The 16,706-nt window shown below is 37.2% G+C and overlaps 1 long non-coding RNA gene across 1 annotated transcript in view; it reads right to left on the bottom strand.

Annotated features, from left to right (window-relative positions):
* LOC136844675 (uncharacterized) overlaps positions 1-16,706 on the bottom strand; it is a 93,531-nt gene that overhangs the window by 17 nt on the left and 76,808 nt on the right. The window contains exon 3 of the long non-coding RNA XR_010854962.1: positions 1-32. This exon is cut by the window's left edge and continues 17 nt beyond it. This is a non-coding gene — a long non-coding RNA (uncharacterized lncRNA). The remainder of the gene's footprint in view (positions 33-16,706) is intronic.

Raw genomic sequence — 16,706 nt, 5'->3', positions numbered from 1 at the left:
AAACAGGTTATGCAACTACGATTCTGTCGAATCTGTGGAGGAAGAAGTGACGTTTATTACTGGCAAGTCTTAAGTGATGTTTAGCCAAAGCTGAAATTAACCTTAGAAGCTTCAAAGGCAAAGAGCTTCAAATTAGAAAAAACGATCGGATAATTTATTCTGAACTCTCTGCAATCGTAAATCATATTTATTCTGCTTTTCTTGTTTTAAAAAAGGTCTAATTTATCCGTATATATATATATATATATATATATATATATATATATATATATATATATATATATACAGTATACATATAAGCAGTGAATTAAGGACCAGGTAGTCGGCTGTGGTGGGTCACTTTCTTAGTCATATGTAGTTATTGGGCAAGGGGTCGCAACCCCATCCCAAAAGTTTAACTGAGAACTGGAACTGTCTGGATCAGTTCTCCTTGAAGGGAAAAAGCGGATGTTTGAAAAAATACATACTGAAGATTATATATACAGATAAATGTGTATATATATGTATGTATAATGTTGTATATATACATGTGTGTATGTGTATACATACATACAAACACAATATATATATATACATATGTATATATGTGTGTGTGTGTGTGTGTTTGTGTACAGACAGACTGTTCTCATCATAACAGGCAAACTCAAGTACTTTTCTTTCCTCTAACAATTTAATGAAACTCACCAGCCGACAGCTTGCCATAATATCTTACCTCCCGTGCGGAGTATAAATAACTCCATTAAAATAGCAAAAGGCCAATAAAAGATAAACGGTAAGTAAAAAGGCAATGGGAGAAATTGAATTTTAAAAATGGAGATTCATCACAGGGCGCATTAGAAACCTCCTAAGGTGAATATCGGTTTAATGATCCTTGAAATTGAGTATTCAGAATTGGCTGTCACTTCGTTCCCAATTGGACGGGAGTGGACTTTATTTTTTATTCCTCATCTTTAGGAAGATTTTTTACCTCTTTCTTGTTTATTTTATTTCTTGGGTTACAGGTTTATATCAAGAGGATACACGGAGAGAAAAAATGTGACTGTTGTTAATATTATATATTGTCGTGCTGTGGCGATGCTAATTATAATTAGTAAAAAATGCGGCGAAGTTTCCTCAGCGCAGTCGAGTTTTCTGTACAGCTGCTACGGCATATAATCAAGGCCACCGAAAATAGATCTATCTTTTGGTGGTCTCGGTATAATGCTGTATGAGCCGCGGCCCATGAAACTTGAACCATGACACGGTGGTGGCATATCCTATATCGTTGCCGGAAACACGATCATAGCTGACTTTAACCTTAAATAAAATAAAAAAATTATTGAAGCTAAAGGACTGCAATTTAGTACGTTTGATGATTGGTGGGTGGATGACCAACATAACAATTTGCAGCCCTCTAGCCTCAGAAGTTTTTAAGATCTGAGGGCGGACAGAAAAAGTGCAGACGGATAGACAAAGCCGGCTCAACAGTTTTTCTTCGGAAAACTAATAACTTACAAATAAAAGATATTACTTTTATTGTATCACCCTGGAGTAAAATTGCATACCCTAATTATGCAAAACATGTTACTTTTAGGATCTCTTTTAGAAAATTAAGCGGATAGAATTATAAACGAACCTATCTTGAAGATTACTTTTCTATATCCTACACAATTTGTCGTAACTGGAACAACTCCACAGACATCAAGATGTTCTGTGTATGTTTTTCTCCAGTCATTAATGAAATGACAACGCTATTTACATGTAACACACAATGTACCATGCATTTCCACTCATATCTGTAAGTACCAGTTACCTCTTAATACAAACACACACACACACTCAGGTCCACTGATCACTCCCTGTCTACTGGCCCCAGTTCACATCTGACTGTTAAATAGGTACTACTAGCATCTACTGCAATAAAAAGCGAAGGGTTTGGGACGCCGGGCTTACTTCCATTGACACAGGAAGGCTGTATCTATCTGGTGCCATCCTCTCCATGATTCCTAAGGGGAAAAGGAATATTGGTTTTCACTATACAGTTAGCGGTTCCAATAGGCAATACATGCATGCTTTTCAGCAAATATTTTGGGATGATGACTGCTGTCTTTAAAGTCTTCTAAATCCAGGCTGCATTCCACTACCGTTGACTATTTATCAGGTATCTGATTCTTGGCTTAGGGCAACAGTTTGACATCGCCGAAATCGGTCTGACTCGCACTGGATTCAAACCCCGGCCGTCTTGGTAGTGAGGCAAAGATGATGAATGAGAAAGCAGGGCTGATCATAGAAGGATTCATGGAGGAAGAACAGTGCGGATTTAGAAAAGTGAACAATAATTTTCTTCTCATGGCGTAAGAGAATTAAAACAGGACTGAAATACAAGATAGTAATATACTCAAATACCCGTAGAACGAAGTACGATGTTTACATGGAATAGGAAATCAAGGAAAATTTCTAAAACGGAAAAAAATAGTGCTTGATAATGCCAAATGTGTTACTGTGGGTACCAGGAGAGTGGAAGACTTAGGCCTACTTGGAAAAGAACTTAGAGAGGGGAGGATGGAGATGAGTGGAGCTTATTGAAAGCGAAAGACCAGAAAGACACGAGTATGGGAATTTCACAATGAACCTCCCGGTGTTGAAGACAATGATAAGTATGATGATGGTGTTTCAGTTGATGATGATCTGGCACAGTAATTAAACAGCAGGGTTCCTTAACACACACTGGGGATCTTTCCTAGGTAGTGACCCCCAAGGGTTTTCGGTGGTCGTTATCTAGGACTAACATTTCTTGGGGGTCATTATCTTTATGATATTTACAGTCTTTTGTTTATGCTTTTACGATAATCCCCAACGGGCTTGTACTAAGCACGCCGAAAAGGTGGATACATACCGAATTAAAACTCCTTGGGAGCCACTATCTAGGAAAGCTCCCAGTATGGCGACAGGAACATTGATAGTAAGAGCAATAATGATTGTACCCCGTAGGGAGGTAGTGCTGTCAGTGCACCTCATATGGTGCACTGCAGGCATTACTTTAGGTTCTTTGCAGTGTGCCTTCGGGCCCTAGCTGCAACCCCTTTCGTTCCTTTTACTGTACCTCCTTTCATATTCTCTTTCTTCCATCTCACTCTCCACCCTCTCCTAACAACTGATTCATAGTGCAACTGCCAGGTTTTCCTCCTGTTACACCTTTCAAACCTTTTACTATCAATTTCCGTTTCAGCGCCGAATGACCTCATGGGTACTAGCGCTTAACCTTTGGCTTAAATTCTATATTCAATTCAATTCAATTCAATAATGAGTGTAATGAGAAGCAAATTACTACACCAATAACTGCAACTTGAACAACGTACAGCAGTACATCCACATGAAATCAAACAAACAACCGTGTAAACACAATCCCTTCGTGAAGTCAAATATAGGTTTCAATGAACAGCAAATGAGCTTATGAGCGCTGGGGCGGAATAATAATTCAGTTACCCGAGCCCAATGGAACGCCTTCATTTCCCTTTGGCAAAACCAGAGGGGTTGATGAAAACCACAGGGCCGAAGCCCCAAACGTGTTCCGCAATTACCTTAAACCAGCCAATTACGATTTGACAGGCCCTCTGTGGCGTCACAAATTGAATATAATATCCCCGGCGTTACTGGGAAATTGTGAGAAAGAGAGAGAATGATATTTGTGTATGAAGGCAAGCGTGAGTGTGTGTGTGCGTGAGAGAGAGAGAGAGAGAGAGAGAGAGAGAGAGAGAGAGGCGGGGTGGGGTGGGGCAAGAAGAAATAGAGAGTGAGCGATTGTGATGTATATATTTGTATATGACCACGCGCGCGCGTGCTTGTGTGTGTGTTTGTGTACGAACCAGTCGGGGGGGAGTGAGAGAGAGAGAGAGAGAGAGAGAGAGAGAGAGAGAGAGAGATGGGGAGGGAGAGCGCGAACAGTTGCGTGTGTCTGAGAGAAAGTGGGCACGTATGAGAGAGAGATGGAGAGAGAGAGAGAGAGAGAGAGAGAGAGAGAGAGAGAGAAAGTGAGAGAGAATTTTAAAATCATATATGGGAAATTGTTAAAACTGCTATACTTAAGTGAAATATACACACGCGCATATACCTACACTCACACACCCACACGAACAATAAGGACTTGTGTCCGAAATGAGTTACCTAAAGCCGCCAATCGTTCTCACTGGTTCTGTTTGTTAAAAGAAACATGGTTAAATTTGTACAAATTATTATTGTTAATGCGTGTTCCTTTCTTCTTTTTGTGGAGCTTTCTACCTGTAAATCAACGGTCCGGCGAAACATACTAAGCTCAATTTACTTTATATATATATATATATATATATATATATATATATATATATATATATATATATATATATATATATATATATATATATATATATATATATATATATATATATATATATATATATATATATATATAAATCTACCAAAGCTAGAGGGCTGCAAATTGGTATGTTGATCATCCACCCTCCAGTCATCAAACATACCAAATTGCAGCTCTCTAGCCTCAGTAGTTTTTATCTTATTTAAGGTTAAAGTTAGCCATGATCGTGCGTGTGGTAACGCTATAGGTGGCAACAACACAGACCACCACTGGGCCGTGGCTGAAAGTTTTATGGGCCGTGGATGAGAGTTTCATATGGCATTACGCGCTGTACAGAAAACTCGATTGCGCCGAAGAAAGTTCGGTGCATTTTTTTCCTTGTTTGTGTATACAAACAGAAGCGGGTTTCTTAAAAAAACATATCCACAATTATTGAGCTTGCCAGTGAATTTATTATATATAGCCTAGTTTAGTAGTTAAAAGTATATCTTTGTTTAACCAGACCACTGAGCTGATTAACAGCTCTCCTAGGGCTGGCCCGAAGGATTAGATTTATTTTGCGTGGCTAAGAACCAACTGGTTACCTAGCAACGGGACCTACAACTTATCGTGGAATCCGAACCACATTATGACGAGAAATGAATTTCTATCACCATAAATAAATTCCTCTAATTCTTCACTGGCCGGTCGGAGAGTCGAACGCTGCTGGGCCAACAGCGTGCTAGCCGAGAGCTCTACCTGCCCCTCCAATGAAGAACTAAAGTGAAGAGAGGTCCCATTCTGAGATTTCGACCGGCAATGATTATTATCAGCGTCATCTGCAGGAGCTTCTGCCATCGAGGAACGTCAAATGTTAAGAAGAAAAGTGACGAAGAAAAAGACATTTATCTAAAATAAGAATCTTGAACGACCTTCGCTGTGTGGCAGTGAAGGGCCTCTCTCTCTCTCTCTCTCTCTCTCTCTCTCTCTCTCTCTCAGTATAGCGAGTTTCTGGAAGGAAAATTAAAGACTGCAAAGTTTTATCTCATGCTAAGATGCTATTTCTCTCTCTCTCTCTCTCTCTCTCTCTCTCTCTCTCTCTCTCTCTCTCTCTCTCTCTCTCTCAGATGTATAGGGAGTTTCTAGACTGAAAATTACACACTGCAAAGTTTTATTCATGCCTATTCGTCTAAGATGTTCTCTCTCTCTCTCTCTCTCTCTCTCTCAGAAGTATAGCGAGTTTCTGGAAGGAAAATTAAAGACTGCAAAGTTCTGTTTTATGCTTATGCGTCTAAGATGCTCTCTCTCTCTCTCTCTCTCTCTCTCTCTCTCTCTCTCTCTCTCTCTCTCTCTCTCTCTCTCTCTCTCTCTCTCTTTCTTTCTGATCTGCTCTGATTTCAGATTGCTTCTCCCTTCATTTCAATCCTGGAAGTGGTATCAAACGCGTCCAGTTTTTTTTCAGATTTATCAAGTTTCATTCAACTGCACTCATTCACTCATTCACGTTGTTATACATCATCATTCGTCACTTATTCCTCCACTCAAAACAATTTAATGTTTTTTTATCAGACTTATTCACTTGTATTCACCCAAAACTCATTTTACCTAGGCTCGTTCACATTTCTTGAAGCACCTGTGGTCACCCATACCTTAATTAAAAATTATCCAGCTTTTTATAAAATTTATTCATAATTACCTTTCCGTACTAATCATGATTTCTTATTCATAGAGTTTAGGCCAAAGGCCAAGCCCTGGGACCTATGAGGTCATTCAGCGCTGAACGGAAAATTGAGAGTTAGCACTATGAAATAATCGTCAGGAGAGGATGGATAGCAAGATGGAAGAAAGATAATATGAATGGAGGTACAGTAAAAGGAATGAAATGGGTTGCAGCTAGGGGCCGAAGGGACGCCGCAAAGAACTTTTAGTAATGCCTACAGTGCACCCCGTAAGGTGCACTGACGGCACTACTCCCCTACGGGGTCCACTCAAAATGGCTCAAAGGTACTCTAACATCACTTTCCTTATCTCAGGTCATCAAAGACCATCTGTCCCTAAAACATATTTTAATTAGGGCCTATGGAATCCTAGGGTATCCTTTGCTTAGCTTAAGGATACCATAAAGGTGCTACATTTCCCTCGCCCTTTTAAAAGGGGAGAGAGAAGAGGTTAAAAGAGATTAATCGATTAATAATTTGAAATTATGAGGCTTTTATTTCATTTTATTCACGATGAGAAAAAATAAAAAACTGGTATAGATTAAAAATTCTATTTTTATATTTTTCTTAACAGGAAAACGGAAAGGAAGTTTATTTTTAATGCCCAAATGAAGTTTTTTTTTTTATCAGAACATTTCGTAAATGAAAAAGATTTCTGATTTTTCGAAATCAGTCTGATTTTCCTTTTATTCAAAGGAAAACCCTCTGTGAGGAAAATGTTCCTTTTTTTATTTAAAAATTCGAAAAAAAACATTGAATAACTTCATCTTTAGGGGTCCCAACTAAGATAATGTTTCAGAATCCTTTTTTGAATTGAACTGAATATAGAATTTAGGCCAAATGCAAAGCACTTTGACCAATGAGGTCATTCAGCGCTGAAACGGAAATTGACAAGTAAAAGGTCTGAAAGGCGTAACAGGAGGAAAACCTCAAAGCAGCTGCACTATGAATCAATTGTTAGCAGAGGGTGGAAAGTAAGATGGAAGAAAGAGAATATGAAAGGAGGTACAGTAAAAGGAACGAAAGGGGTTGCAGCTAGGGAGCCGAAGGCATGCTGCAAAGAACCTTAAGTAATGTCTACAGTGGACCGCATGAGGTGCACTGACGGCACTAACCCAGCCCCCCTCCGAGGAAAACCCTTTTTAAATTGAACTAAAACTCATGATAAAATGACTCGGAAAATCTCAACCCATAAAAAAGTTGCCAGTCTTAAAAATGACGAAGGCGGAAGGGAACGAATGCCATGTGCAGTAATATAAAAGAGTTTTCTTTTCACCTAGAATGGAATGGAATGGAATATAGTTTAAGCCAAAGGTCAAGCACCGGGACCTATAAGGTCATTCAGCGCTGGAAAGGAAAATGAGAGTAGGTAGTCTGAAAGGTGTAACAGGAGGAAAACCTCGCAGTTGCACTAAGTTAAGTATACCTTAGTTTAACCAGACCACTGAGCTGATTAACAGCTCTCCTAGGGCTGGCCTGAAAGATTAGACTTATTTTACGTGGCTAAGAACCAACTGGTTACCTAGCAACGGGACCTACAGCTTATTGTGGAATCCGAACCACATTATAGCGAGAAATGAATTTCTGCCACCAGAAATAAATTCCTCTAATTCTTCATTGGCTGGCCGGAGACTCGAACTCGGGCCTAGCAGAGTGCTAGCCGAGAACTCTACCGACTCGTCCAACGAGGATTTTCGCAGTTGCACTATAATATAGCTGTTGGGAGAGGATGGATAGCCAGATGGATTGATTAATTGTGGGTTATCTGGCGTCACAACTACCAGGGTCACCGACGCCGCAGCAAGATGGAAGAAAGAGAATCTGAATGGAGGTACAGTAAAAGGACTGAAAGAGATTGCAGCTAGGGGCCGAAGGCACGCTGCAAAAAACCTTTAGTGATGCCTACAGTGTACCCCCTGAGTTGCACTGACGGCACTAACCCCCTACGGAGTTCTTTGTATCTATTTTTCAGACTAATAAAAATGTGTACTGAATGAAAAAAAATTCACTTTAAAATAAAAAAAAAAATAAAATATCAAGTCTTATCAAGTTCCAGCTGTGAAACGTAAAAATGATTAAACCAACATTTGAATTTATGATTCTCGTCCCTCATTCTTGGAAACGACTTGCAATTTTCACAGCACTTTTCAATCTGAAGGATTCAGAAAATAGAATATTTTTAGTCTTAATATTTTTAGTCTTACTCTCTTAAAGAAGAGAATGAGAATGAAAATGCAACGACTGTTAGAGATCTGTATTTTAATGTTAAGTTTCGTCCTGGAACGTATTTTTGCCAAATAAAATGTAGAATAATAAATATTCCACTTTCTGCTTTATGGAGAGATAGATAAATAAATAGACAGAAGATGGACACACAGACAGATAGATAGATAGATAGATAGATAGATAGATAGATAGACTGATAGACAGACTGATAGCTTATTTGCAGATACATATATCTATTTTTATATATATAGATATTTATATATATATATATATATATATATATATATATATATATATATATATATATATATATATATGTATGTACGTATGTGTATATAAATATATATATATATATATATATATATATATACTGTATATATATATATTAATATATATAGATGGATAGATAGATAGATAAACAGATATATGTATATATATTATATATATAATTATAATGATAAATGTACATATATATATATATATATATATATATATATATATATATATATATATATATATATTATGTATATTTTATATATATATTTATATATATATTATGTATATTTTAGATATATTATATATATATATATATATATATATATATATATATATTACATATATATATAAACAGAGAGAGAGAGAGAGAGGAGGAGGAAAGACGGAAATTCATGAAGCGAAGCCATTTTACAGTCGGTAACTAATCATTTTCATGCTGGATTTTTCTTACCTTATCCCATTTACATTTTTACACCGAAAGAGAGAGAGAGAGAGAGAGAGAGAGAGAGAGAGAGAGAGAGAGGATATTAAAATAAATATCATGTTAACAAAGAATGCCAGACGAAGGCGGAATAAGTAAAGATGAAAAAAAAACATTCGGTTATTCATATCCAATATGAACAAGTAAAAAATGCTCTGAAGTTTCTTCGGCGCAAACGAGTTTTCTGTACAGCTGCTACAGCGTATAATCAAGGCCACCGAAAATCTTTCGGTGGTCTCGGTATAATGCTGTATGAGCCGCGACCCATGAAACTTTAACCGCTATCCAGTGGTGGCCTATGCTATATCGTTACCAGAAGTACTGTAATCTTAAATAAAACAAAAACCTCTGAGGCTAGAGGGTTGCAATTTGGTATGTTTGATGATTGGAGGGTGGATGATCAACATACCAATTTGCAGCCCTCTAGCCTCAGTAGTTTTTAAGATCTGAGGGCGGACAGAAAAAGTGCTGACAGAAAAAAGTGCGGACGGACAGACACAGCCGGAACTATAGTTTTATTTTACAGAAAACTAAAACGACCGCGATTCAATTGATGGAGAGAGAGAGAGAGAGAGAGAGAGAGAGAGAGAGAGAGAGAGAGAGAGAGAGAGAGAGAGAGAGAGAGGTTAATTCATAGCGTTTTAATGAAGAACAGGAGTCAATCGGAGAGAATCCCTGCGTACAAATGACATTAGCATTTGCACCAAAGGCGACTATGGGACCAGAGAGCGAAGGTCAGCTGTCATGTAATCGGTAAATTCATCCCTTGATTTGTTCATTATTGGATGGGCATTTGTTCCGAAATTAGAGGTGGCGGGGGGCGGGGTGGGGGAATAATATAACCCAAAACTCTTTTTCCATCAAGGGCGGAAATAATCTTTTCAAAAGATATTTAATATCATCTGTTCAAAAGAATTGTGAAGGCTTGATTATTTTGCCATAACAACCTACTGGTTAGCAGTGCGGCCGATGGTTTAACGGTAGGTTGCCAGAGTACGATGATGAAAATTAACACTTATAACCTCGTTGCTTAACATTATTTTCACGTCACTGTATCCTTCCAAACAAAATATTTCAGGCGATTCATCTATATTTACCCGTGACACGATAGTCCTACTGAGAGTATATAATAATGATATCCCACAGGTAATGGCCAGCAAAGTTCCATTTGCTGTCGTCCAGTCCGGGGTCAGCCTTTCCCAACAATGACCTCTATACAAGAAAGTGTCTGCAGTCTAAAACCTCTCTTAAATTATCATATAATATATAATATATATATATATATATTTATATATATATATATATATATATATATATATATATATATATATATATATATATATATATATATATATGTTACAGGAATATGTGAAATCAGGATTTCACGAAATCTCTGAAATTTGTGAAATGACCAAATTGCTTTGGAACATTTGATTCCCAAGGGCTAGTACTAAACACGGCGAAACAGTGATTCATCTACATTGTTTCGCCCATGTTCAGTACTAGCCCATGAGGGATCAAACGTCCCTAAGTGTATTTAATCCCCCAAGCACTACGAATAAACACGGCAAAACACACTTGACTCCCCCCCCCGGGGCTAGTACTAAACACCGAGAAACACACTTGCCCGCCCAGGGGCTAGTACTAAGCACGGCGAAACATTGTAGATGAATCACTGTTTCGTCGTGTTTAGTACTAGCTCTCGGGGATCAAATGCTCCTTAGCGATTTGGTCATTTCACAAATTCCCTAGGGATTTCGTGAAATCCTGGATTCACATATTCCCTGTCAAATATATATGTATATACACACACACACACACACACATATATATATATATATATATATATATATATATATATATATATATATATATATATATACAGTATATATATATATATATATATATGTATGTATATATATACTATGAATATATACATATATATATATATATATATATATATATATATATATATATATATATATATATATATATATATGTATATATATATTATGAATATATACATATATATTTACATATATATATATATATATATATATATATATATATATATATATATATTTTATATATATATATATATATATATATATATATATATATATATATATATATATATATATATATCCCTTGATAAAATCAGAGTATCATATTCTATTTCATAAACAAGCATAAGTGCTTGGAAGAAACGTTTTTAATCGAAACATCGCGCAGTTATTTAAATCAACCTTCTGGCTGTTCTCTTATTAACTCAGTAACATCAAAATTCCATTTATTATTCAACAAGTCCTTCACCTGTCCTTCATTATTCACTGATCACATTACGTCTCCATTTATTATTCACTGAACTCAGCAAACCTTCCTTTGATATTCAGGAAAAGACAAACTTACTTCGTGTTTTGGTCGTAAATCAAAGACAACGTAAACATGTAAATAATGCGCCGAAATTTCTTCGGCGCAATCTAGTTTTCTGTACACCCGCCACAGCGTATAATCAAGGCCACCGAAAATAGATCTATCTTTGGTGGTCTTGGTGTAATGCAATATGAGCCGCGGCCCATGAAACTCTCAGCCGGCCGTGGTGGCCTGTGTTGTTGCGTTGCCAGAAGCACGATTATGGTTAAATTTAACCTTAGATAAAGTAAAAACTACTGAGGCTAGAGGGCTGCAATTTGGTATGTTTGATGATTGGAGGGTGGATGATCAACGTACCAATTTGCAGACCTCTAGTCTCAGTAGTTTTTAAGATCTTGGGGCGGACAGAAAAAGCTGCGGACGGACAGACAAAGCCGACGCAATAATTTTCTTTTACAGAAAACTAAAATCATGTTACATGCTTTGCGGATTTTAATAATCTCTTACTTGTGATATTTCATTTAAATACGCTTTTGTCTCTCTCTCTCTCTCTCTCTCTCTCTCTCTCTCTCTCTCTCTCTCTCTCTCCTTAAAACGCATTTGCCATTATGGAATGCCCCCAGATGAGTGATGATGCTAGGATACATGACAGAAAAGCTTTCTAATAACATGTGAACTGTTTTAATTCTGAGAATGAAAATGTCTTTAACCGAGGCCCTCACGCAGGTGTAAGCGAACAAGATCGGGGTTTCTCGTTAGAAGAGAAATTTAAAAATACTGAAACACGGAGTAAGTTTAGGTACAAATAAATTCCAAAGCCACAACACCTCATGCAAGTATAAACAAACGACAAACTTCAAAAGGCCACAGCTGTTTTCATTACCCCAGTTTCTGTTGCAGCTTGGGCAGGCTGGGCTATCTTTTGCTTTTGCAATTCCTGAGACCGTGGTTTTAAATAAGGGAGTACGAGGAAAGTTAAAAAAATACTGAATATTTTATTTAAAATATACGGTGGAAAGCACTTACTATATAATTCAGGTCTGCTGTTTGATCTGTAATTCTACGTCACCGTCCCCTGACGTCAAGAAATGGTTACTGGCTTTGCTCACAGAATGGAACGTAAAAAAACAAGTAAAAAACGCGCCGCAGTTTCTTCGGCGCAATCAAGTTTTCTGTACAGTGTATAATGCTGTATGAAACTCTCAGCCACGGCCCATGAAACTTTCAGCAACAGCCCGGTAGTGGCCGGTGTTGTTGGCACCTATAGCGTTGACAGGCGCACGATCGTGGCTAACTTTAACCTTAAATAAAATCAAAACTACTGAGGCTAGAGGGCTGCAATTTGGTATGTTTGATGATTGGAGGGTGGATGATCAACATACCAATTTCCAGCCCTCTAGCCTGAGTAGTTTTCAAGATCTGAGGGCAGACAGAAAAAGTGCGAACCCACAGACAAACAGCCATCTCAAGAGTTTTCTTTAACAGAAAACTAAAATTGAAACAGAAAAACTTGAAAATGTCAAAATCCTTGCAAACAGCTGACAGTACAGTCTTAACCAACAACAGACAGCATCCATCGAGACGCACCCCTTTTTCACCTTCAAATCTTTTCGACACCGGCTGGTCTGAGAGACATTTCTCTTCTTCCAGCTGACATAGAGAAAGCAACAAGAGAGTGTAAGAAGTGAATAACCAAATCTCACTTGGCACTGAAGAGAATGGCAGAGCTGGAGTGGAGAAAAGGACCATTTTTCAATGTGGCCTAACACGGCCTTGCGAATTGACAAGGTTATTTGTTTATTGTATGTAGAGGGGGGGGAGGAGGAGAGGAAATGTTTTCTATTTGTATTTATTTGTATTTTTTCCAAGGACAGTGGACTTTATTTTCTTTCAAATAAAAGGAAGAAGATCCCCTCGCCAATTCTTCTTCATTATTTGTAAAGAATGATTATGGTATCTAGAAGAAGCGGCCTATTCCTTTACGTGAGTATCTTACGTAATTATTGTTTGGACAAAAGGCTTATTGGATTCATTCGTTTGATATCCTCTGAAGATTCTTTTGTCTATTAATAGCCACTTAACACTTCAGTTCCTTCTTCCACCGGCCAGGATTTTAATTTATTACGATTTTATTGATGTAACCTGACATAAACAGGAATGCTGAATTCAATTTTCACTGCAAACAAAAACAGCAGCAACAGCAACAACATAAATAATAATAATAATAATAATAATAATAATAATAATAATAATAATAATAATAATAATAATAATAATAATAATAACAGTATAGGTCAGATTCTATCCCCGGGCGAAGGTCAAAGGTCACCGTTCATAACGTTTGCCTTTCTGAGATTAAAATTTTTGCACCTAATTCTAAGATACAGAATGTTCTAAATCCTTCTGCCAGTCCAACATGAATCCTGGAACAAGCTGAACAGCGCAAGACTCAAGACATAGTCAGCAACAATTCAGCAGCAGGAATTATTCATCATGATTATTGAGTAACGAGCTTGATGGCGTGCACTACGCTGCGCTGGAACCTGGTGCTGTCCGTCATGTCTCCCCTACCCTCCTGATCCCCTACCTATCCCGCCCCACCAAGGGAGGACAAACAGGTTTGCAGTAGGAGGATGGATGTGTCATGTCTCCCCTACCCTCCCGACCCCCTACCTAACCCAGCACACCCGGGGCGGACAAACAGGTTTGCAGTAGGAGGATGGATGTGTCATGTCTCCCCTACCCTCCCGACCCCCTACCTAACCCACCCCACCCGGGGCGGATAAATAACAAAAGGACCACTCGGATTTTATTATTATATAATTATTTAACATGATTTAATCAGCAAGGATTAATTCAACAGGATCTTTTAACCGAAAGTATTCAAGCGAGATTATTCAGCAACGATTAATCTACAGGAATTAATCGACAAGGAATGTGGATTTGAAATTAGCAAAATGATTTAATAGTAAATCGAGAAAATTTTTTAAATTGCCGGGTAATAGGTCGTTATCAAACTTTCAAAATTAGAGAACGTTCAGAGCTTTTTTGATTAAAAGACCTCCTCCTCCTCCTCCTCCTTCTTAATAATAATAATAATAATAATAATAATAATAATAATAATAATAATAATAATAATAATTATTATTATTATTATTATTATTGAGTAATCTGAGTAATTATTATTATTATTATTATTATTATTATTATTATTATTATTATTATTATTATTATTATTATTATCATCATCGTTATTATTACTATAAATAATAATAATGATAATAATAATAATATTGTTATTAATAATAATAATAAAAATAATCAGTTATATAAAATAAACTGTAATATTTGCAAAAGATAAAAACAAAGATTTTCGACACCTGAAAGGTGCTAGTCCTCAGTGTTTACATAGAAAAAACATTTTTTAATATATACACTGACGAGGAACACCTTTCAGGTGTTTGAAAGTATTTGTTTTTATATTTTCCAAATACCGCAGTCTTTTAGTTTTCTGTAAAAAAAACTATTGTGCCGGCTTTGTCTGTCCGTCCGCACTTTTTCTGTCCACCCTCAGATCTTAAAAACTACTGAGGCTAGAGGGCTGCAAATTGGTATGTTGATCAGCCACCCTCCAGTCGTCAAAGATTCCAAATTGCAACCCTCTAGGCACAGTAGTTTTTATTTTATTTAAGGTTAAATTTATCTACAATCGCGCATTTGGCAACCTTATAGGACAGGCCACCACCGGGCCGTGGTTAAAGTTTCATGGGGCACGGCTCATACAGCATTATACCGAGACCACCAAAAGATAGATCCATTTTCAGTGGCCTTGATTATACGCAGAACAGAAAACTCGACTGTGCCGAAGAAACTTCGGCGCATTTTTTACTTGTTTTATATAATTGTGGAGTTTTACTATCCAACAGTTTTTCACAATATTGTGAATTTCTTGGCATTATTATTATTACTACTCAAACATGCACTTACAAACGTACACAAACACACCCCTGGGTAGAGAGAGAGAGAGAGAGAGAGAGAGAGAGAGAGAGAGAGAGAGAGAGAGAGAGAGAGAGAGAGAGAGAGAATGCGTAAAGAGGAGATTTGATTTAAAATTAATTCAAATAATAATAGACATATTCCTCATAGATTTTACTTTAAAGAGAGAGAGAGAGAGAGAGAGAGAGAGAGAGAGAGAGAGAGAGAGAGAGGAGATTTGATTTAAAATGAATTCAAATATAAAAACATTGTTCATAAAGCTTACTTTAAGTAGAGAGAGAGAGAGAGAGAGAGAGAGAGAGAGAGAGAGAGAGAGAGAGAGAGAGAGAGAGAGAGAGAATGTGTAAAGAGAAGATTTGATTTCAAATGAATTCAAATTAAATAAGTGATTGTTCATAGAACTTATTTTAGAGAGAGAGAGAGAGAGAGAGAGAGAGAGAGAGAGAGAGAGAGAGAGAGAGAGAGAGAAAGAGGAGATTTGATTTTAAATTAATTCAAATTACATAAAAAGATTGTTCATAGAATTTACTTTAAAGAGAGAGAGAGAGAGAGAGAGAGAGAGAGAGAGAGAGAGAGAGAGAGAGAGAGAGAGAGAGAGAGAAACAGGAAAGTACCATCTATCAGAGAGTAAATAACTCAAGCGGAAGAAAGACGAACATAATTTCATCTCCCAACCTGTCAACCTGTCTCCTCTTCAGGACAGTCCGTATAAGGACAGGAGGACACGTAAATACTACACAGCGCTGGTCTCGCGTCTGTTACGTAACAGAGATGACACATCCCATAATGCCTCGGGGATGAGGCAAGGCGTTATTAAACGTCACTTACAGAGATGTGAGGAATAACGCGTTATGCTCTCAGAGGATTTCAGTCGGGTTACTGGCTCATTTCGACTCGCGTTGTTGTATTAGTTTAATATCTATATATCTATATAAAACTATGTTAATAAGGAAATAAGTAACAAGAAACATGTATCATTACCCTTTGAAGAAGAAGTCTCAAGAGTGGGCGATTTTATGAATAAATACCAAAAGGATATAAAAATTGTTTATACCTATAAAAACACCTTGGCAAAAGCCCTTACCAAGAATAATAACAGCACCAAGAGAAACAGCGGTGTTTACAAGGTTCCCTGCTATGATTGCAATGGTTGTTACTACGGGGAGAGTGGTAGGGGACTGGATGTAAGATTAAGGGAACACAGAAGGGCCTATGATCTTCATGCACAGGGGAGCGCTTTGGTAGCTCATAGTTTTAATTTAGACCACAAAATTAATTGGGGTGGTGCACGAACAATTTTTAAAAGTGACGATTCTCACGTGAGAAG

The sequence above is a fragment of the Macrobrachium rosenbergii genome, chromosome 13 (assembly GCF_040412425.1).
Source record: "Macrobrachium rosenbergii isolate ZJJX-2024 chromosome 13, ASM4041242v1, whole genome shotgun sequence".
NCBI lineage: Eukaryota > Metazoa > Arthropoda > Malacostraca > Decapoda > Palaemonidae > Macrobrachium > Macrobrachium rosenbergii.
Note: the sequence above shows the minus strand (reverse complement) of the source record. Positions and strands in the feature narration are given on the sequence as shown.